This window comes from Chiloscyllium plagiosum, chromosome 1 (assembly GCF_004010195.1).
Source record: "Chiloscyllium plagiosum isolate BGI_BamShark_2017 chromosome 1, ASM401019v2, whole genome shotgun sequence".
Lineage (NCBI taxonomy): Eukaryota > Metazoa > Chordata > Chondrichthyes > Orectolobiformes > Hemiscylliidae > Chiloscyllium > Chiloscyllium plagiosum.
In genome coordinates this window covers 93323260-93345137 of record NC_057710.1, presented here as the reverse complement: position 1 = coordinate 93345137, position 21878 = coordinate 93323260, and the positions used below count along the sequence as shown (strand labels likewise).

The window sequence follows — 21878 nt, the reverse complement described above, 5'->3', positions numbered from 1 at the left end:
TTTGGACTCAAGTTTTCTTTGTTTTTTGTATGTATCCTCACTGTTTTTGGTGTTTGGACTGAGCCCTTGTGGAAGACATACATTTTACCAGAGGAGCTGTTCCAGTGGGGAGGCCTAGCCCAGGCACCGGGCCTCTGAAGATTGAACACGTGTGTGTGTGCGCTGGGAGGTGAATACTTGTTGTATCCTGGAGTTTGGGAGAAGATCTTTCACTCAGGAGTGGACCAAAACCCCTGTGAGTTAACCACCTTTAAAATGTACTGTGTTCCTGTGAGTGGCCCTGGCTCTCCAAGGATGTGTCAGGACTCCATGGAGACTGAACACCTGTGTGCTGCGGGGTGTGCATTTGCTGCCTTTGGGAGTGGACTCTGCCCTTGGTTGTGGACCCTGTTTTTAGCGGTGGACTCTGCAGTTGGAGTAGACTCCACTTCTGACAACGCACGTCGTAAACTGGAGTGGACTCTATATTTTTTTAAAGACTCTGTGTGCCAGAAAGGACTCTGTTTGTTCACAATTAACTCTACCATGTTTCTTGTTGGGCTTATCACCTGCACTGTCTTGTGTGTCCCTGGGTCTGGCAGGCCTTACTGTGAGCTAGGAGGCTCATGGGTTGTCCTGAAAGCTGTCACTCCAAAAGCTGGAGGGTGGGTAAGCCATCCTGCCAACCTGAAGGTTGGTAGGCTGTCCCGAAAGCCAGAGGATGGGTAGGCCACCCTGATGCCAGTCGCCCTGAGAGCCAGATGGCAGGTAGGCCGTTCTGATTGCTGTCGTCCCGAGAAGGGGTAATCAGGACGGGCTGTCCTAGAGGTGGCTGGAAGGTGTGTCAGAGTAGCCCACTGGCCGGACAACGCATCAGGGTGGGTGAGAGCCCAATGGTACGTAGGGGCAGACTGAGAGCCAGAAGGCAGGTAGCCATCCTCAGCGCTGTCACCCCGGGCAGGTACCGTGGCAGGCTGTCCTAGAGGTGGTCGAAAGGTGTGTCAGGGCAGACCGAGAACTGGAAGGGGCATGGGGTGGACCGAGAGCCGGAAGGTGTGTAGGGACGGGCTGCCTTAGAGTGGCTGGAAGGTGGGAGGGATGGGGACTTGCTGGGTCTTTATTGTCTGCACTTTTTTATGTAACTGGATTGTCTCATGTACAAATGTCATTGTTGATGTCTTTACAGGGTCCTCTCCCTTGTAAAATTGCTGTTGTATACAGCTGTAAATGTTAACTTTTTCTTGTAAACTGTTTTGTAACTTTTTTTTAATTTAAAAAAAACAGGGGAAATAAAAGGAAGAGTCTTGCTTTGCATGCTATACAGGTAGATCGTACCATTCAAAGCACATCAGGTTTAGCAGACAGACAGCAGAATGGATGGAAGGCTGGTTTGCACGATGGACGAGGCCGTGTTCTTGGCTCTGAGCTTTCTTGTCTTGGGAAGAGCAGTTGTCAACCCCATTTTGATCCATCCAGATAGGATGCTTCCTATTGTGCACCTATAAAAATTGCTAAGAGTCCTTGTGGACACATTGAATTTCCTTAGCCTCCTAAGGAAGTAGAGACATTGTTATGCTTTCTTGATCATCGTGTTGATGTGGGTAGACCAACAGATTGTTGTTGATCACCACTCCCAGGAACTTGACACTCTTGACCTCTGCACCATTTATGTCGACAGGGGCACGTCCTCCATTCCACTTCCTGAAATCAATGACCAGATCCTTTGTTTTGCAAACATTGATGGAGAGATTATTGTCTTTACATCCTGCTAAGCAATGAATCACTTTCCTGAATTCTGTCTCATTGTTGTTTGAGATCTAATCTACAATCGTGGTGGCATCAGCAACCGAGTAAATGGATTTGGGACAGAATTTGGCCACAATTGAGACCATATAAGGAATATCATAAAGAGCTGAGTACACAGCCTTCTGGGCACCAGTGCTGGGGATTATGGTGAAGGAGGTGTAGTAACCTATTCTTACTGATGTATAGGTCAGCAGTTTAGGATCTAGTTAGAGTGGATAGCCGAGACCTAGGTCTTAGCATTTAGAAATGAATTTGTTTGCAATTATGGTGTTGAAGGAGGAACTGTAGTCAATGGGTAGGAGGCTGACATAGGTATCCTTGTTATCTAGATGTTCGAGATGAGTACAGGGCCAGGGAGATGGAGTCTGCTCTGGACCTGTTGTGCCAGTGGGCAAATTGCTAAGGTTCAAGACAATCTGGGAGACTGGTGCTGATGTGAGCCATGACTAACCTCTCTCCGAATTTCATAATTATGGAGGTCAGAGTGATTGGGTAGTAGACATTAACACATGCAGCATGATTCTATTTGGCACCAGCCTGATGGTGGTCCTCCTGAAGTAGGTAGGGACTTCAGATCAGAGTAAGGAGAGGTTGAAGATGTCTGTGAATACTTCCGTCCACTAGTCAGTGCAGGATCGCAGCACCTGGCCAGGACTCCAGCTGGGCCAGTCACTTTCCATGGGTTTAGGGGAATGGGAGGAAGTACCCTGCTCACTGAAATTGTATCACATCACTGAATGCTAGGTCTTCAGTCCAGGAAACCTGACTTGCCACAGTTACATATAAAACTGGTTCACTCCAATAAGTCTAACATTTTTAACATATTTATAACGACCACCTACAACTTTGAAGCAACATGGTTGCTCACCTCATGGCCAAGTGAAAGCCAAATGCCAGTGGGTTCCATTTCTTTTGCCCAGTTGACCAATCCATCCCAGCCAATCCCACTCATTAATCAGTGTTAACAGTTCCTCCAGAATGACTGCTTATTCATTCTCGAACGAGCTGCATAAAGAGTACTGACATAGCCTGATAATGTTTCAGTGGCCACTGCGCCAGTGAAGCTTTGTTCCTCATTGCCATTGTGGCTGCATCCTGGGTCCAATGAGGTGGTGGTCTGCTTGAGTGGCATGATAGGTCTAGCCCAGGATTCTAACAGCACTGTCAGCTTTCTACAGCAGTGGAGAATAGGGATCCTGTCTCTTCCCATAGCTGGGCTTTACCTGAATTTAAGGTATGATTTCTATTAATATGTACACTAAAGCATGGTGACTTAAACACTTGTAAAAATGCAAGTGACAAATTACTATTCTAATCTATTATGAAAGGCAGAAAAGGGTCTCACTAATTGAATTTTGACATGCATTAGTCTGACAGACTGTGTTTATATGAGAACTTTCACTAAATGCTGAGTACAGTTCTGTGGAACAGATTATTAGCAAAAATGACAAAGTGACAAGGGTGAATGATTGTCGAAGGTGACAGGGTTGGCATATAAACATGTTCTGGTGCAAAAAGACAGACAGACTTTTACTTATCCAAATGCTTACATAACCACCAGACTTCTTAAAAGCACTTCACAGCCAATTAATGACTTTTTGAAGTGTAGTCACTATTGTGGTGCAGTAAACACATTAGGCAACCTGCGCATCAACTCCTGCAAATAGCAATGCAATAATGACCAATGATTTTTTTTTGTAACACTGTAGAACTCCAACGGTACAATATCCATCAGGATTGCATTGATGTGACCATCTCTTGATTTTTATGCACAAACTCTGGAATGGGACTGGACTCCAGAATCCTGTGACTCAAGAGTGCTAAGAACAGAGACATAGCTGATACATAGCATGTGGGAATTAGTGTTCCCCAGAGATCCCCAGGAGTTTTGAAATTATTCACTTAGATTCCAAAAAAAACCACAAAATAGAATATTTCCTTAGAAGTGAGACTCAATTGTACAAAATTAATGAAATGGGGCTATTGGGATGCTGGTTTTTTAACTGAAGGAGATTGTAATTCACAAGTGAGAAAGAGACAGTGGCTCAGTGGTTAGCACAGCTGCCTCAGCACCAGGGACCCAGTTTCAATTCCACCCTGGTCAACTGCCTGTGTGGAGTTTGCACAGTCTCCTCTGGTGCTCTGGTTTCCTCCCACAGACCGAAGATGCGCAGGTTAGGTGAATTGGCCATGCTAAACTGCCTATAGTGTTCTGGGATGTGTAGGTTAGGACAATTAGTCAGAGGAAAATGTAAAGGAATAGGTCTGGATGGGATAGTCTTCAGAGGGTCGGTGTGGACTTGTTGGGCTAAATGGCCTGTTTCAACATATGCAGGAAGGGCTGGACAACATCCAGGTTTGGGCTGATGTAGTAAGTAACATTTGTACCATCTAAGTGTCTGACAATGAGTCTCTGATTCTACGGTTCTTGCAGTTGTGGGGAGATGTGATCAGATTGAATGCTGCATTCGGTTTTAAGCACTTGACTCCATGAAAGATAGACTGGCATTGAAGGGTGTGCAGCACAACTTCACAACAGCAAACAAGGCTTAAAAAGGTTTTAATTATAGAACAAAAGCCAAAAGAACTGCAGATCCTGGAAACCAGAAACAAAGACAAATTGCTGGAAAAGCTCAGCAGGTCTGGCAGCATCTGTGGAGAGAAATCAGAGTTAATGTTTCGGCTCAAGTGATCTTTCTCAAAACAACGGTAAAGTTTGACAAGCTGTGCGGTCTACTCCTGCTGCTGTTCCTTATGTTCTAATGTAGCTTATGTTTCTAGGATGCCTTCCACAAGTTAGAATTCTGCTCAGTCCAAATATGGTCCCCTCCCTTAGAGTATAAGGATGGTGTGGAAATTCCCAAGATGCCCTGGAGTGATTGCCAAACTATGTCATAAGGGGCAACCACAAAGACATCCTCTGTCCCCACTCAAGCACAGGAAGTGAAAAATAAATGACCTTATTTTTGAGGGTCCAGGCTCCAGGCCCAGGAAGTAACCAGAGTCCTTGAATGTAAGTACTTATAATATTTTGTCCATGTTCATTTTCTGATAAAGATAGGAAAAAACAAAAAAAGTTAGCGACAGTAGGAATGTATTAGGGTATATGGAGAAAAGCACTGGTGTGGACTTGTTGAGCCAAATGATTTGTTTCTGAAAATTAATATTCTTTCATGGAGGGTGGTATGTGTATGGAATGAGCTGCCAGAGGAAGTGGCGGAGGCTAGTACAATTGCAACATTTAAAAGGCATCTGGATGGGTATATGAATAGGTAGGATTTGGAGGGATATGGGCCAGGTGCTGACAGGTAGGACTAGATTGGGTTGGGATAGCTAGTTGGCATGAGATGGGTTGGACCTAAGGGTCTGTTTCCACGCTGTACACCTCTGACTATTACACCAGGATTCTGGAGGATATGAATCCACATTGTCACCCCAATCTTAGTTTGCCAAGAACTGTAATGTTATGCATATAGGTTGAGGTGGTTTGTATTGAAATCATCATGTCCAAATGAAGTTGGAGAAAATAATTGTGTGAGATTGAGGCACAAGGTAGATCTTGTGACATGATACCCTCAGGAGAATGCAATAAGAGGAAATATTTGGAACATGGGCAGGAGATGCTTTTCAGGTCATTTGTGCAAATTCATAAATCTCTCATTTGTTGAACAAAGTTGGGAACTTTAGCTGTGTATAATATTTAATCAGCATTGTATCCAATCTGAAAGTGTTTAATGATTTTTTTTTAAAAAGCTAGTTCAGGGAATGTAGGCATCAGTGGCTCGTTCAGTGTGTATTGTCCAGCCCTAATTGCCTTTGAGAAGGTGGTGGTGAGCTGCCTCATTGAAATGTTATGTTCCATGTGGTGTAGTTAAGGGGGAGCTCCAGGATTTGGGCAGAGTGACAGCACAAATTGCTTAATGCTGACAGTGGGTGCTTGAGAAAGAAATCAACTGAAATTCCAAATACTGTATTAACAGGTCTCACCTTGATGAGGACAAAGAGATACAAAGGAAAATCCCTCCAGGGAGCATTAGTTGTGTGGAACAGAGTCTCAACATAAACAGACAATGCTGTGATATCAATCACTTCAAAAATAGAAGTGAAGGTTATCTGGAGAAATTTAAGAGATGATCACATCCTTCATGCAATATGAAGTTTCTTCTACTTTTGGAAGCATAGAAATTGAGGAAAGCAATTGGCAAAGAATCCCAAGTATTTCAAAGAAAAACAAAGCCTTACATATGTATTGTTTTTCCCAATAACTGGGACATCTAAAAGCACCTTACAGATAATATACCCTTGAAGCGTCACTGTAGTACTATGAAGATCCCATCTTAACCTTTCCCTCACCTGAAGCATGGTGACCCTCAGGTTAAATCACTGCCAGTCGTCTCTCTGTAATGAGAGCGCAGCCCCATGGTACACTGGGACTTGGCAGTTACTTTACTTTTAAGTGATTGGTTTAATGTAGAATGCACCCCAGCCAATTTGTACGCAGTGAGCTCTTGAAAAATAAATGAACAGTTAAACAAAAAAGGTCACTGGATGCAACTATTCTGGTTTACTACAAAGTATTGTCACAATCTTTGATAGCCATCTGAGAAGGCAAGCAGTTTAGAATCTCATCTGAAGGACAACACTTCCTCAGTTCTGCTCCAGCCTTAAATTTTGTCATGCTCATGACTTAAAGGCGGCTACTTACTGAGTCACTGCTGATGTTGCACATATTTAATCACAATTTCACCAAACTCATGTTTAATAATGATGGCATTCAGAAAAAACCCAAAAAATTTATATCAATGGCACATGCCCTTCTGCAGCTGAATCTGTCTTTTCCCTTTCAGGTGCTGACCAACTGAGTGCTGAAAGAACACAATCTGCACTATGGTGTGATTATGGTAGTCAATAATTATGTTTAAATTGGAATTTCTTTCCATTCAGGCTGACCCTCTGTCTCCACACCATGAGCAAGGAAGAAAAAGCCAGAATCTATCTGGAGCACCTGGTCAAAATAGGGCATGCAGCAGAGGTAAAAATTGAAAACTGTAGTCAAAATTGATTACCTATGAAGTATCTCAAATCAATCAAAAAATTAGTCATGGTTTTATTGTTCCCAGGACAAAAACATCTCCTGCTGTGGGATTTTTATTTGCCATTTTTTTCCTCTTACATGTGAAAGATCTATTGGAAATTTGATTTTAATGTTAACTTTACACAAATGGGTTGGCTGTAATATAGAATTACCATCTTAATGTGTTGGCTAATGATTCAGAAATTAATATCAGCCAGACTTTAAATTGGCTGGGATAAGCAGCTAAAATATCAGCAATGGACTGATGTGAGCACTCTTATGGCCCCATAATTCTAGATTTCCACACTAGGGAAATATCCACTCAGCTCTCCCTTGTCAATGCCTAAATCTGATATGCTTCAGTAGGATCGCATCACATTCTTCTATACCCAATGTGTATAGGCCCAACCTTTCCCCATTCATCTCAGGAATTAATCACATGAACCTTCTCTGAATGGCTCCAATGCAAAATTCTCTCTCCTTAAGGAGAGCAAATTTAGATGCTGTATTCTAGATATGGTCTCAGCAATGTTGGAAACATTTGTAGTGAGTCTTCCTCACTATCTTCCCTGTGCAATAAAAGGTCAATGTTCCATTTGCCTTCCTAATTTCTTACTGTACCTGCATGCTGACTTTGATTCATATATGTGGACACACAATGGACAACCTCAGACTTTGCCACAGTTTATTTCATTGGCTAACTTTTGCCTGCACATTTGACTTATGTATATCCCTTTTCAGATTTTCTAAGTCCTTCTTACAACTTGTTGCTGACCATATAAAGATGGGTAAGAAAACCTGGCTATAATACATCTGGACCCTTCAAGCAAGTCAACAATATGGATTAAACATAGTTGAGGCACCACTACTGATCCTGGTGACATTTCACTGGTTACCATTTGCCAGTTGGAAATAACCCACTTATCCCAACTTTGGTTTCTGTTAATTAGTCAATCTTCTATCCATCCAAATACATGGTCAAAACCATAATCTCTAGGAATTTAACCTCCAGTGTTAATAACTCATGTTACAACCCTGCTTTGAAGAAGCTAACATTTATATTGCCCTTATTTCTATAACGTTTTTGTGGAAAACTGATCGAAAAGACCTGTAAGTAGCACTTTGTGAAGATTCATAACTGAGTATTATGCAATGACACAGCAATAATTGGGAATATAGTTGAGAGAAACCTCTTGGGGTGAGTGATTAGATGATAGAATTCTTCATTAAGATGGAAAATGAGGTAACTGATTCTGAAACTAGTGTCCTGAATCTTAATAAGGAAAACTACCATGGTTTGAGACATGAGTTGCCTATGATAGACTGGGAAATGTTACTGAAAGGAATGACAGTGGATAGGCAATGGCAAACCTTCAAACATCCGGTTGGAGGGGACTACAAAAAATCAGTTCATTCCTGTCCAGTGCAAGAATGCAGAAATAACACTGGCCAAACCATGCCTTATGAAGGAAGTTGAGATATTAGTTTGAAAAAAAGCCATACAAAATGACAAGAAAATCAAAACACATTAGGAACAGTTTAGAAGTCTGGAAAAGACCAAAGCATTGATTAGGAAAGGGAAATTACTGAAGGAAAATGAACTTATGGGGAACATAAGAACTGACTGAAAAAATTGCTATGGGAATGTAAAAACAAAAGTCAGTGAAAACCAATTTACAGTCAGAAAAGGAAGCATTTATAATGCAATGAAGGCTCAAATCCCCAAAGCTTGTTAATCTCAGGCCATAGTGCTGAAGGAAGTGGCCCTAGAAATAGCAGATGTATTGGTGGCTGTCTTAAAAGATTCTTTGGACTCTGGAACAATTCCTATAGATTAGAGGGTAGCTAATAACCCCACTATTTAAAAAGAGATACAGAGAAAGCAGGGCATTATAGACAGAATGGTAGTGGGGAAGATGCTCAAGCCCATTAATAAGGATTTTATAGCTTCACAAATTGACTGGAATTCTTTTAAGGATATATTTGTGACTGTTGATTAGGGAGCCAGTGGGTGTGGTTTATTTGAACTTTAAGACTTTTGATAAAGTCCCACATAAGAGATTAGTATATAAAATTAAAGCACATAGGATTGGGGGTAGTATATGGAGTTGGATAGAAAATTGGTTAACAGATGGGAAACAAAAATAGGAATTAAAGTATTTTTCTGAAGGGCACAGAATTAATTAACAGGGTACTGCAAGGATCAGTACTAGGACTCCAACTATTCACAACATATTTAGATTTAAAATGATTTAGATGAGGGAACTAAATGTAATATCTCAATTTGTAGATAACACAAAGCTGGGTGGAAAGGTGCGAGAAGGATGCAGGGATCTTGCGGTGTGATTTGAACAGGCTGAGTGAATTGGCGAATGTCTGGCAGATGCAGTATAATTGGATAAACGTGAGGTTCACTAGCAAAGATAGGAAGGCAAATTATTATTTGAATGGGCGTAGATTGAGAGGTGGGAGATGTTTAACGAGACCTGGGTTGCCTTGTGCACTAAGTACTAAAGTAAGCATACAGGTTCAACGGGCAGTAAAGTAGGTAGTGTACAGGAACAAGGATATCTTCCTGCAATTGTAAAGGATGTTGGTGAGGCCACCCCGAGAATAGTGCTTGCATTTTTGGCCTCCACATCAGAGGAATAATATTCTCACTATAGAGAGAATGCTGTGAAGGTTTACCAAACTGATTCCTGGGATGGCAAGACTGATGTATGAGCAGAGATGGAGTCAGTTCGGATTGTATTCACTGGAGTTTAGTTGAGAAGATGGAGGGGGATCTCAGAAAGCTACACAATTTGAACAGGATGAGGCAGGTTAAATGTAGGAAGGCTGTTCCCAATGATGGAAGAAATGCAGAAAGTCATAATTTAAAAAGGATAGGAGGTGAAACATTTGGGACAGAGATAAGGAAGTTTCTTCACCTAAAGGAGTGACACCTTAAATTCATAATCAGAGAAAGTGGTTATGAGTTTACAAGGAAGTAGATACAGCTCTTGGGGCTAATGGAATCGAGGGATATGTGGGATTAGAGTACTGAGCTCTATGATTACCCAGGATCATATTGATAGGGCATGAAATCAGGATTAGACCATTCAAAACCCTAGGACCTACTGTTATAAAGTAGATAGAGCCCTCGACTTTGATGGGTGGTTTAAAATATTTGTCTCCTTTGTCACTGCTAATGAAGGATTAATTGAAACTGGCATATTAGAATGGCCCAAATGACATTTTTTTTTTTTCTCGTTCTGGTCATTCGTATCAAATATTACATAGCTGAATAGGCTGTGAAAATAAGGAAACTTACCAAATGGCTTTTGGGAACTTTAAAATTATAAGTGGATTTTCACAGATTTCTAACACATTTTGATGATTGCAGGATACAGAACTTACACAAAATAATTTTCTAGCTGATCAACATTTTATTTCAGTAGAGCTTCCTACATCTGCATCTCCTGAACCTTGCTCTAAATATAAGCGTGGTATTTGTCTCAGCTTACATATTTCATAAATCTTTCATGTTTTTAAAATCTAATGAAGTGAAATACACTGTGGAGTCACCTTCCATACATTCCATGGCTCTTTACATTTTTAAATTCCCCTCCTAAAATTGCAGTTTTCTAGGTGCCATGTTCCACCCTCCCCCAGTGTCACTTTCTCAAAGGGACAGCCATCATAAAATCTGTCCCTGCCTGATCACCATACTTTCCAGAAACGTGTGTGGGATGAGGGAATCTGACATGAAAGATTGAGAGCAGACAACAAAGAAGCTGAATTACCTTAGGTGCCTATTATATATATATATGGCCTAACTTCAGTTTTACCGAAGTCAATGGAATTGAATGACAAGCAGAAGAGTATATTAGATGACCAAAGCAGGAGATAATCAAAAGCACACAACACCAGGTTATAGCCCAACAGGCTTATTCAAAATCACAAGCTGTTGGAGTACTGCTCCTTCATCAGGTGAAGGAGCAACGCTCTGAATGCTTCTGATTTCAATTAAACCTGTTGAGCTATAACTTGGTGTCGTGTGACTTCTGATTAAGTCCACCTTAGTCCAACCTTGGCACCACCTCAAAGCAGGAAAGGACATATAATGAATGGCTAATGTACTACTGCCTGATTTGCAGGCTTGTCCCTATCTGACCATTCCAATAAATTTAAGAAAGGGATCAACAATTGAATTGAATCCTTATTAAAACTCCCTCTCATTATTCAATGGTTTTGTAACCAAAATGCGGAACATTTTCTGCCACCCTATCTGTAATCAACTAATTAAGCATGAACCTGAACCATCGAACCCTGTGGGGTTCACTTACCAGTTAAGATACTGAAGAAGCCTCCAACTCAAGCAACCCTACAAATGGCACTCCACACACCCCCCACCACCTCTCCCACCACAGCCTAGATAGAAATTGCAACCAGATGAAAGTGAGAATCAGAACTGGTTCACTTGATCTGTAGTTCTGTTCAACTGACCGAATATGACAGATCAGTTTTAAAAAGAATGTTTGAACAAGGAAGTCAACAAGTTGTAGAATCATAGTCCACAGCATGGAAACAGATCTTTCGGTCCAACCCATCCATGCCGACCAGACATCTGTGGTGCTTGAAAAGCACTGTCGGTCAGGCAGCATCCAAGGAGCAGAAGAGTCGACTTTGAGCATAAGCTCTTTGTCAGGACAATGGATGGGCCCAAGGAGGATGAGAGGTGTGTGTCCCCCAGACATGTTCTTTTGGAAATTCTGCGAGTTGGCATTCTGTCTCCCCAGTGTAGAGGAGACCACATCGAGAGCAACAGACAGTAGATTACGTGTGTGGAGGTGCAGGAAAATCTGTCAGTTGTGGAAGGATCCTTTGGAGCCTTGGACAGAAGTGAGGAAAAGGTGTGGGCACAGGTTTTACAGCTCTTGCAGTGGCAAAGAAAGGTGTCGGGAATGGAGGGAGGTTTGGTGGAGCTAACAAGGGAATCATGGAGGGAATAGTCTCTGCGCAATGCAGATAGGGGTGGGGAGGGAAATATATCTCTGGTGGTATCAGGCAGCATCTGAGGAGCAGGAGAGTCGGCATTGAGCATACACTCTATCAGGAATTTGAGGGGGGTAGGTAGCTGAGAGTGCGATAGGCAGATGAAGGTGGGGGTGGGGGTAATGGTGATAGGTTGGAGCAGAAGGTGGTATGAATAGATGGGAAGGAAGATGGGCAGATAGGACAGTTCAAGAGAGTGGTGCTGAATTGGAGGGTTGGTTTGGGATAACGTCAGGGGAAGGGGTTATGTTTGAAACATTGACTCTCCTGCTCCTTGGATGCTGACTGATTGGCTGCGCTTTTCCAGCACCACATCTTTTGACTCTGATCTCCAGCGTCTGCAGTCCTCACTTTCTCCTATATGAATAAGCAACAAGAGCAGGTCCTTTGAGCTGGCACAAATATTTAATAAGGTCGTGGCTCATTGGATCCAATTTTAACATCAACTCTAAAATTCTAAATATCCCGGTAATTGTTCATCCCCTTGGTTAAACCCTGTGGGAGATTTCTTTTTTCCTTACATCTGTCTTAAATGGGTGGCCCTTCATTTTTAAATGAGTTCTAGACTTCTAGTTCTAAATTCTCACACAAGAGGAAACATCCTTTCCATATCTACCCAGTCAAGTTTCCTCAGGCTCTTATACGTTTCAATTAACTCACCTCAATCTCCTTAACTGGAGGGTACAGTATTACTTAGTCTAGTCTTTCCTCTTAAGGCAATCTATTCATTCCAGTACAGTAAACCTTCTCTGAACTGTTTCCGACAACCCGATGAGAAACTTTGTACAACAAGCCTATAGCTCAGCTTTCCAGTCAAAGTCATCAGTAATTTCATTACTCAGTTTCTACTTTTTACTATATCTCAGAATTACATTTTAATGTAAAGCAAAATCCAGTCAATTAAAAACCTGAAGAGTGAGCAGAGATACATTTAAGGTTACTATACCAAACTATCAACATATTGAAATGAAGGAAATATTCTAATTGCTGATAAAATATCATTAATGTGATGAGTATTACAAGTGCATTAAACTTCTTTAATGCAGCTTCAGAGCAAAACAACAAATTATTCAGCTGACAGTTTAAGGGAAATCAGCTGACTGCTTCAGGAATTAAGAAATGAAGAAAGAAAAACAGACATCTTAGGAAAATAAAAATCTAAATTAATACTTTAAAAGAACTCTTGAATAAAATGAATTGACAATAAGCCACATGTTCGCTTAAACCAGTTTTTGTCTGAGACTTTATATCCTCATTGTTATATGAGCCATTGATTCTTGTTAAACATTGCAGTGCCAATCACTGGTGGCCTGTCTTTGGGGCAGACTGCTGAAAGTAATCCTACCTTCAATGGAGGAGTTTAAGCAAGGATGTAGGTTTGCTCGCTGAAAATGGAAGGTTTGTTTAAGCATCTATGAAATTAGCATGACAGTGTATAAACCACTGCCTAACTGATGCCCTACATTACTCAGCTCATACACTACCATCTCACTGAGCTTTCATCACAACTAGGAAAAACTACACATCAGATAGCTGTTCACTAAAGATTTGACAGGGTACAGTTAAAACCATAAAAGGTGACCTTGGGGTGAACACCTCACAGGAATATCAGTCTCGCACATCATATTAAGCTTTACTGATTTTGCAACTCAAGCTCTTTGACACTGAACCATCTTTCAATCAGATCTCTAACTGCTAACTTCCTCCACATCTCGTTGTGCTTACAAGTAAAGCACATAACAAATCACAGTTCTGGAAACTGACATCCTTATTTGGCTCCTTTAATGTTGGCCTGGTGCTTGTGTAGCCATGTGACTGTCTCCTAATGTTTCTCTCCTTCTGCAGGAAGAAAACATGGAGAATAAGGGCGTATGTACCCAGTCAGGGTGGGTATCCTGGCATAAATCTTCTGACTCACCTTGAGGAGCAGACCACCAAGCTGACAGCTAGGCAAAGACAATGTGCCTATGCTGAAAGAGATTAGATTTCTACAGCCGTCAAATAAAAAAATCCAAACAGCTAATCCCAATTTTGCATCAAGCAACAAGCTCTCCATGAGTAAGGGTAAACAGTTTGTGACATTACCAAAACCTTAGTGTTTTTCTCTAACTTCCTGATGCTACTCCCAAACCAGGGACAAAGCTAGCCAGAAGAACCCAGTCCCATTTCAAACAGTTGCTCAAAAGTACACCTCTGGGATGAAGTAGGCAGCACCCTACAGAAAACACCATTAAACTCTTTCTCCCAACACTCCAGAGCTGTTCACATGGGTTGGTACAAATCTAAAGAGTAGATCATGATCTGGTGAGCACAGAACTGACATGGATCTTTAGCTAGAGGAGAAAGAAATGACCAAAGTCTCAGATTCTTGGATGACTGTCAAACTCTAGGCTCCTATAATGCAAGATATGTATTTTTTCATATCATTATTAGAATTGGATTTTAAAACTAGTGGCATGTGGCTTTTTGTCTGTGAGAGTGGTTTTAATGATTAACTTGTTAGTATTTCTTTAGCCACAATTTTTTTAAAACCATTGAGATAGAAAGTTCCTGGGTGATAATGAGAATGTGTGCGCCTTGAGAGTTTCCTGATCAAACTGAGTACATTGAAGAGCATTAACTTACTTTGTTAGAAAAATCAGGAATTTGTTTTCTTTTACCTAGGAGGTAAGACATAACTTGGAAAGTCTTTGTTTTCAGATCACAGAAGCTGAAGTTAGTTGCATCAAATAGTTTCTCTTCAAGAAAGAAGTTAAATCAGAAAAGTTAAGGAACAGGTTATGACAGTGTGAGCACTTTAGAGCAGAAGCTCCAGAACAGAAGTGTTTGGGTAGAATGCTAAGAGTTTACTTAAATCGAAGTTAAGGCTCAATTGAAAGATATCAATTGAAAATGTGAGAGGCTATCAAACTCTCAAGCTCAGGATTTGGAGCAAACAATTGAGTCAAACTCAGATATGATAGAAAATGGAACTCTCTCTTGTGTTTGAGTAGTGTAATATAATGATGTTGGGATTATGTTTTATCATAGAAACATAGAAAATAGGAGATGTAGGCCATTTGGCTTTCAAGTCTGCTCCATCATTCACAGGGGAATCATCCAACTCAATAGCCTGTTCCTACTTTTCCTCCTATCCTATGATCTCTTTAACTTCATGAGCTACATTCAACTCCATCTTGAAATTGGAAATCGCCTCAAGATAGAGAGGTAGGAAAAGAAAGGACACCTAGGGGTGGGCAATCAGCCAGCAACACCCACATTCTAAGAGTTAAAACAATATTGTTTTTAAATGAAGCACCATCGTTAATGTGTCAATCTTCTGTACACCACTACAGATGAAATAAATACAGCAGCACTTTGTATTAAATGCCTTTGGTCTACATTAAACTGTTAAGCTTGGCAGTATGTGATTAGCATTGCTGTCTCACAGCACCAGGGACCCTGGTTCAATTCCAGCTTTGGGTGGCTGTGAAACTTGAAAGTATTCAAAAAGATTTACAAGGATGTTGTCAGGGTTGGAGGGTTTGAGCTATAGGGAGAGGCTGAATAGGCTGGGGCTGTGTTCCCTGGAGCGTCGGAAGCTGAGGGATGAACTTGTACTAGTTTATAAAATCTGAGGGGCATAGGCAGGGTACATAGACATTTTTTGTAGCATGTGTGTGTGTGGGGTGGGGAATCCAGATTTAGACGGCATAGGTTTATAGCGAGGGGAAAGATTTAGAAGGAACTTGTGGGGCAACCTTTTCACGTAAAAGGTGCTGTGTACGGAATGAGCTGTCATAGGAAGTGGTAGTTGATGGTACAATTGCAACTGGATGGGTATATGAATAGGAAAGGTTTAAGAGGGATATGGACTAAGTTCTGGCAAATGGAACGAGATTAGGTTAGGGGATCTGTTCGGCATGGACAAGTTGGACCGAAGGGTCTATTTCTGTGCTGTACATCTCTATGACTATGACTGTGTGGAGTTTGTGCACACATTATGCCCATGGATTTTCACTGAGTGCTCAGATTTCCTTCCACGGTCAAAAGATGTGAAGTTAAGCGGATTAGCCTGCTGTATTGTCCAGAGATGTGCAGGTTAGGTAGATTCGCCATGGCAAGTACAGGTTAGAGGGATAGGGTAGGATCTGGGTGGAATGCTCTAGAGAGTTAGTGCAGACTTTTTCTGGGCTGTAGGGAGTCTATGATTCCAATTGTCTATATTTTCCTTGCAAGATTGCTTTAAAGGAGTGGTGATTACCAGAGACATGTACACCGTCTGCAGCAGTGCAAGGAGTGGCTCAAAGTCACATTCACTGCTGTTTGCCGGGAAGAACACAACGTCTGGAATGTAGGATGATAAACAACATTGACTGAAATCCATGTATCAGTCAGAATTGGTCAGCCTGTCTACCCCTCAGTGAAGGTTTGAGTCAGGTGAGCATGGCTCTCAATACTGATACTCTGGGCAGGAAACTGAAGATTTTTGCTACAAAATGAGCAAATTCAATTACAATTAAAAGTATCTTAATGTTTATCATTTGTCAAACAAGGAATCCCCTCAGGATGGGAGTGCACCTGTGCCATAATTGGCTAAAATGTCTGAGTGTTTTTCCACAAGTATTCCTACAAAGTAATTTTCCTCCTAACCTCACCATTATCACTCATTATTGACCTCACCTCAGTACCGCCCTGGCTTCTTCAGCATTCTCAATATTAGTGTTCACTCCCTCAGACCATCCTTGCTCTTCATCTGAAGAGTCAGATGGTTACTCTCCCTTCCCAAGTTCTGAGAGCTTATCCCTAGTGAGCTAAGTTGTGCAAAGTGCAGAAATCAAAAATCACTGGAGACAATGTTTGGGAGGTATTAAGGGCTCCTCCTGAGCAGGCCAAGCAACAAAAAGTGATTCTTCAGAAACCCAATCTGTTCAATGATGGCCTTGGTTGGATGAATGGACTGCACCACAGTCAGTTTCACACTGGGCTCACTCGCCATGCTGTCTTAGGTACCCCTTGTCACCCATAAGTTAGTCCTGGAGGTGAGAAGGGAGAAAACATTTACTGGGAGTTGGGCAGAGTGCAAAACATGACATCTCCCTGGATAGTGGAAACAAACTGTTGCCTGTGGTTACAAATTAATTGGACATTAAGGGAATGAACGGACAAAGATATCCAAAATTATATGCTTTGAAGTTAGGATTCTTCCTAATTGGTGTGATGGTTATGGATTATCTGTTGGAAGAATGAATCGGAAAGGTAGAAGAAGTGTCTTACAACAAACAACATGGAATATCCAACCACGCAGTTATGGAGTCAGATTTTCTTATAAAAACTACAGGTTAATATCACTCACTTATTTAAGTAAATAGCACAGGAATTTGAAATGAGAGGCAGCCCATGCAATTATCTGATCATTATTGATCATCCTTGAAAAGGTGGTGGTGAACCACCAGCATGAAATGAAGGAATTGTGACTTAGATCCAAGCAAGAATGGTGAGGCTTAGAAGAGAGCATGGTGGTGATATTCCCATGGCTCTGCTGCTTTTGTTCATCAGGTAGCAGCAGTCATGGGTTTAAAAGGAGCTTTGGAGAATTGCTGCAGTGAATCAGTACTGATGCACTAGTAGTGTGGAGAGATTGAGAGGGAAATGGTGCTTAATATGGTAGATGTAGTGACAAACAAATGGACTACTTTACCCTGATGGTGCAGATCATCTTGAGTTTGAGGCTGCAAATAATCCAGGCTAACAGCAAGTATTTCATTTTGCCCCTGTACCTTGTTCACAGCTTTTGGCAATTCATGTGCTGCAGGTGGGTCGCTTCATGCAGAATTCCTACCCTCAGATCACTCGAAGCCACAGTTTATAGGTGTCTGATCCAATTAGATTTACTTTGTTAATGCTCCCATCATTAATTAATGACAATGTCATGTTGATGGTGGAAGTTATCACAATGGCAGTGTCATCGAATGTCAAGGGGAGATTATGGAACCTCTGTTGTTGAGAATAGTCCATTGTTTGGCAATAGATTTGCTGCATGCAGGTGTGGACTCCCTTTGTAATGAGGCTTTTATTTATTCATTCATTGAATGAAGGCAACACTGGCTAGACCAGCATTTTTTTACCCATCCCTGATTGCCCAGAGGTTAAAGATAGCCTCAAAGCGGAGTCATTTGTAGACCAGACTAGGTAAAGATAGTGGTTCCTTCTCTGAAAGGACTTTAGTAAGCCAGATAGGTTTATGACAATTGACAATGGTCTCAGTCATCATTTAGATTTTAAATTCCAGATTTTTTTTTTTAAAATAAACAGATTTCAACTTTCACCATGTGCAGCTGTGGAATTCAAACACAAACCATTCCCTGGGTCTCAGGATTAACAGCTCAGCAATAGTGCTACTAGGCAATCGCCTTGCAAATAGTTCCAAATATTGTGCAATTATCATTGAACATTCCTACTTCTGACTTTGTTGGAAAGACAGCAATTGATGAAGCAGCTGAAAATAGTTGAAGCTGCCCAGCCTTGGCTGCTGGCTTCATTCTGATCTCAGATGACCAGTTTCCCTTACTGTGCTGCTATCACACTTTGAACAGCTTTGTGGGAAAAACATTTTAGTGCTGAAGAGTACAACACTAGTTTGAAGTAACAGCTGTACTATTAGATGCCCTCCTGCAACAAGATCTATCATATAGAAACAAATATTATAGGAATATCTAAAATAACTTAATACCATTTTTGAAAATATTTATAAACACAGCTTTGAAACAGCAGGGTGAATGGCCTGGAGTAGATAGTCTCAGTAAAAGAACTAACACCTTCTGACAATTCTGAAGTAAATTGATATTAACACCAATTCAATGAACTTTCTGGATATTGTGTTTACTGTTAATGTTGAAGAAACTTCAAGCTTCTAACAGCAATTGCTATCAGTCTATCTTGACACCTTGCTTCATGAAACCAATCTTGCCTCATGTTTTGTTGGCCTCACTGTAGATTGGTCTTGGTTTCTTGTATCACAAGGAAATTTTATTGCCCACTCCTGGAATTTTCACCAGATCTCAGAGTACCCAATAGCACCTTCCCTCTGCAATTCCCCCCCCCGTATAGAAGTGATGGGGAAAGCAGTGGGATGAGCAAGTAATCTGGTTGTTGGCACTGGGCAGATATCCACCTCTTTCCTACCATATAGGTAATTAGATTCTCAGTGGAATATCCATGGTGTACTTTCCTGAGTCTCTGTCAATGATCAATTACTGTCCATTTAAGGGGGCCTTAGCCAATCATTGACTAACAATACTCCCAACAGCCAAGAAAAGTAGCAGCCTTTCCAACTGATGCAACAAGCTAACCTACTTTCTGGGATGGGTTTGTGACTGCAACTTGAGGGCGACTGGTGGCAAAGGATGACCACTGAAAGCCACTCCTTTGCCCTTCCCTATGAACTCCCAACTATCATCATCCTTTCCCTCCCCCCCCCAAAAAAAAAACACATACCTTCCTGCTACTCCTGGTCTTCAAATACCAGCCAGCTATCCAAGACTCTGAACTAGCACTGCCCCTTAAAATGGTTGCCGATCTGATTGGTTGTAGCTTCAGGTGGGGTAGGACATGGCTGTCCCTGAAAGAGCTTGTCTGAGAAGGTGACCAATTTAGTGCCTGATTAGCATTTGATTTGTTAAGCCTTTTCATTGGTAAGGATGGGGGAAAACACCACAGTGTCTTCCCATTAAAAGGTGCCTGCCCCAACATTAACTAAAAAAAAGAAAGGTCTTGGTCTCTGTTTCAGAATACGAAATATCTTTGAATCATTAACCTTGTATAGTGAATAAATAAGTCACTGAAGAGGACCATTCAATCCCAGCACCAAGCCTCAAATCACCAGGGTTATTACAGGTATAGTGTTTCTTGACAAGTTATTTTACAGATAGAAATAATTATTTTAACTGGTAACTATACCACTGGGGCCAAATTGGAGATGTAGAATGAATTTGAATTTTATTTCACTCTTAAAATTATCTTAACACTTAGATTTGAGAGTTTTGATATACTATCCATCAAAATTTCTTATACTATGTTTTCATACATTGAGGCAATATGATCACCAAGCTCAAATTTAAATTTTGGCTTGTTTTACAAGCTACTAACACTGACCCTATTTAATATAGTTTAAGTTTCCTTCTTCAGTTTTATGTTTGCTCCCGTGAACCCCAGTTCCCTAATGTTGACACCTCCACATATATTTCTAGTGGTGCATTTATATATGGGACATGATTCTAATTCTAATTCTAATTCTATTATCCATTCATCCTACTCTAACTACCTCACTATCCCAATAAAATCTTTTCACCCTGTTACCTCTGAGCCCAAATTCCTAAAACCCATTTATCCTTCTACAGCAATTAAAATAAGGCCAGCCAGCTGGACCTCATAGAACATGAGTTCACTGATTGGAGTTGTTAATCTGGTCCACTCAGGGAATAGGCTGATATGAAAGGGTGAAGGTTGGGGATGTTGAGTCCCAGATTGCCTGACTCAGAAAGAGGCAGGGTTATTAGCAAAGGCTATACATTTGTAAATTAAGAGTGATTGGTGATGGGATGCTGGCCTCTGATGAGTAATTTCACAACAATGCTTTGGGTCCTTTGTCTGAAGTCTCTCTCAAGGCTTATAAATCCTTTCTCTCTTCATCAGAGAAAGATTTTGACTGTTTTTCTATGCTCAAAAGAATGAAAGCAGTATTACTTCAGATTCATAATCTTAGCAAATGATACTGCTGAGGAATAGAAATTTGCAAAATTGCTTATACAAATTTATGAATGGATACGAAAGGTTCTGTATTCTTGCTTGTAATATTCTGACCCTAAATACATTATCACTTCCAATATAAAATGTTATATTTTAATAGAAACTGTATTCATATAAGTTTTTAAAAAATGTTAATCTTGATGTTAGTGGTAACTTATGACACCCACACTAGATAGCTGAAGCATGGTCCAATAGTTATTTTACAGGGTCAGCCTGTGAATGTAAATCACAGACATGATTACAGTCTAAACTCAAGCTCGTTGACTAACTGACTCATCTAATAGATTATAAAGTTCAGCAGTAATTGTTCAAGATGGATCTGACTCATACAGAAGGATATCACGTGGCATAATGTCACATTGTTCATCGTTTAACTCTCTTAAAGGCACATACTTGCCTGATCACAAATACTTTCAATATTGCAGCAGGGTTCAAGTTCAGTGGTGAGGGTAGGCAAGTTGGCTCTGAGAATCCATTCCCTTGGTCCAGTCCCTCAGTCTTGCACAAATTGTTGACAGATTCATGAACCCTGTCCCCCACCAAACTGAAAGCCATCCTGTCTTGGTTTAGCAGTCGGGCAGGCCAATTCTTTTCATACCCCTGAGGCAGAGGTAGTTGTAGCCCAGATGGGATAAAGCCCTGTAGTGGTCCATTTTAGGGCCCTCTCTCTGAGGGGTGAGAGGCACTGTTGATTTGGGCCCTGCTCACCCAGGATTAAATTAAGTCAAGCTCAGTGTGGGATATAGGTGAATTAATGTTATTTCTGCAATTATAAGTTCTGATACAGAGTAAATAAATTCACATTCGTTTGGGATTGTTTCGGCCGAGAGCTGACTTAGCAAGAATGAGGAAATATATAATCCGTTAAAAATGATATGTCAGCATGAGACGTGATTACAAAACAATGGTAGAAATACAGGCACTAGATAAAATGCTGTGAAGAGAGGCCTGGATAAACATTTTTTTTCCCACTTCTATGGGGACACAGGAACAAACCCTAATTAAAGAGGTCATAAAGGTCAGAGTGGCCTCCGGAGAGGAATAAATGCTGATAAAGAAAGGATATGCCTAGCGGTGACCTGCAGTGAGATGACGTCAAACAACCTTATGGGGGCCAGAGATAGGCATTTGTCACGGACAAGGCCGGATAAACAGAAATTGTGGGATCAGTCTTAGGGAAATGAGTGATGTAAGC

General features: G+C 41.1%; 1 protein-coding gene and 1 long non-coding RNA gene across 5 annotated transcripts in view; one reads left to right on the top strand and one right to left on the bottom strand.

Annotated features, from left to right (window-relative positions):
- Positions 1-21878, bottom strand: part of LOC122550725 (BTB/POZ domain-containing protein KCTD8-like) — a 374815-nt gene that overhangs the window by 198274 nt on the left and 154663 nt on the right. The window lies entirely within an intron of this gene.
- Positions 128-8002, top strand: LOC122550756. The gene is made up of 3 exons (XR_006311939.1): positions 128-169; positions 6730-6817; positions 7601-8002. It is a non-coding gene; the product is annotated as an uncharacterized LOC122550756 (long non-coding RNA).